We start from the raw sequence: 2500 nt of genomic DNA, 5'->3' as shown, positions 1-2500 counted from the left end.
CGCAGAAGGAATAGTTGCTTCACTAGATGTCGAATCCTTGTTCACGAATGTTCCAGTGGATCGCACCATCAACTACATCATGGAACGTGGTTTATCACAATGAAGCGAACACCTAAGCTTGCGATCCCAGAAGCTGTACTCCGAGAACTGCTGGAGTGCTGCACTAAAGAAGCACCTTTATCTGCCCCCGCGGTAACAAGTACTGCCAGGTAGACGGCGTGGCAATGGGTTCTCCTCTCGGTGTACTCTTGGCAAACTTCTTCATGGGTTGCATCGAGGAGGAAGTTTTCAAGAAAGTCAAAAAGCCGAATATATATTGCCGGTATATTGACGACATTTTCATCAAGACAAAGGACGCAGCCGAAGCAGAGCATCTTAGACTTCACCTCCAAGAAACATCTGGGCTAACATTTACTATGGAAAACAGCAAAGATGGAGCCATGCCCTTTCTCGACGTCCTAGTGCAACAAGATGAAGGAAGATTTACCACCAGCGTCTACACAAAACCAACGAATCCTGGACTCTGCTTGAACGGACGAAGTGAGTGTCCCACGAGGTACAAGGATTCCACTATTTCAGCCTACATCAGAAGAGCGCTTACACACTGCAGCACGTGGAAACAAGTCCACCAAGAAATACAGCGCTCAACTCAAGTCCTCATAAACAACAATTTCAGTGAAAAGGACATCAACCGCCTAGTAAAGAAAATTGTCGACAGCTGGCATAACAAGAAGCAACAAGAGGATAAGAAAGGGAACATCAACATCTTCTATAAAGCAACTTTCTCTACCGCCTACGAAGAAGATGAGAGGGCCATCACGCAGATTGTGAAGAGGAACATCAAGCCTTCCGACCCTGACAGACAAGTTAAACTAATAATTTATTACAACACCAAGAAAACCAGCCATCTTCTTCTGAAAAATAACCCCTCAAAAGAGAAAGAGAGCCTTCAGAAGTCACATGTCATGTATAGGTTTACGTGTAACCAAGGAAAATGTGAAGTCCTTCCCTCCACCTATGTTGGCATGACGACAACAAGACTCTCCCAACGACTAACTTTCCACCTCGCAGCAGGAGCACCCAAGAAACATCTGAAGGAGAAGCATAACATAAACATCACAAGAGGAATGCTAGTAGATAAAACGGAGATCCTAACTACATGCCCAGACACCAGGCGTCTCCCCATCTTAGAAGCACTATATATAAAAGAGACAAACCCTACATTAAATCAACAATCCGAAGACCTACAAGCATTACCAAGGCGCGCGAAGACCCAGCTTGGATAGCAGCCCAGCCCAGCCCGCGACAGCCGTCAGCCAATCAGAGACCAGGACGCGCAGCGGGGTGACAAGCCTACCGGTATAAATACACCCCCGCAATCAGCTTGAGCCATTCTCTCCGACACCCTCAATATGGAAAGACCTCCGCTACTGAAGAAGGGTCAAGGACCCGAAATCGCGATCTAGCGAAAATGACTAGCTTCGGCGAAGTCATACAGCCAATTAATAAAGAATATAAGACAATCATAAGATACAAGGAAAATATCTTAAGAAAAATAATAAATGCTCAACTAGCTATCACATTTAATGATATATATATATATATATATATATATATATATATATATATATATATATATATATATATATATATATATATATATATATATATATATATATATATATATATATATATATATATATATATATATATATATATATATATATATATATATATATATATATATATATATATATATATATATATATATATATATATATATATATATATATATATATATATATATATATATATATATATATATATATATATATATATATATATATATATATATATATATATATATATATATATATATATATATATATATATATATATATATATATATATATATATATATGTATATATATATATATATATATATATATATATATATATATATATATATATATATATATGTATATATATATATATATATATATATATATATATATATATATATATATATATATATATATATATATATATATATATATATAATTCAAATTTAAAAGCATAAAAAAAGCTCAAAACTCAACACTACAAATTTGAATATAATAATCGTAAGTGGAGAGAAGAAGGAGGAGGAAGAGGAGGAGGAGGAGGAGGAGGAGGAGGAGGAGGAGGAGGAGGAGGAGGAGGAGGAGGAGGAGGAGGAGGAGGAGGAGGGGGAGGGGGAGAAAGATGAATAAGGAGGAGGAGGAAGAGGAATGAGGAGGGGGAGAAAAAACACAGAGGCATGAAGGAATAAAGAACGATAGGGGGATGAAAAAAAAAAAAAGAAAACGAGGAAGGGAAGGAAAGACGTGACGAAGATGAGAGAGAGAGAGAGAGAGAGAGAGAGAGAGAGAGAGAGAGAGAGAGAGAGAGAGAGAGAGAGAGAGAGAGAGAGAGAGAGAGAGAGAGAGCGATTAAAATATGCAGTAAGCCAGGGACTAGA

At 37.1% G+C, this 2500-nt stretch overlaps 1 protein-coding gene across 1 annotated transcript in view; it reads right to left on the bottom strand.

Moving 5' to 3' along the window:
* Positions 1-2500, bottom strand: part of LOC135103810 (zwei Ig domain protein zig-8-like) — a 93476-nt gene that overhangs the window by 9659 nt on the left and 81317 nt on the right. The gene's annotated exons all lie outside the window — the stretch shown is intronic.

This window comes from Scylla paramamosain, chromosome 9 (assembly GCF_035594125.1).
Source record: "Scylla paramamosain isolate STU-SP2022 chromosome 9, ASM3559412v1, whole genome shotgun sequence".
In the NCBI taxonomy this organism is placed as follows: domain Eukaryota; kingdom Metazoa; phylum Arthropoda; class Malacostraca; order Decapoda; family Portunidae; genus Scylla; species Scylla paramamosain.
Note: the sequence above shows the minus strand (reverse complement) of the source record. Positions and strands in the feature narration are given on the sequence as shown.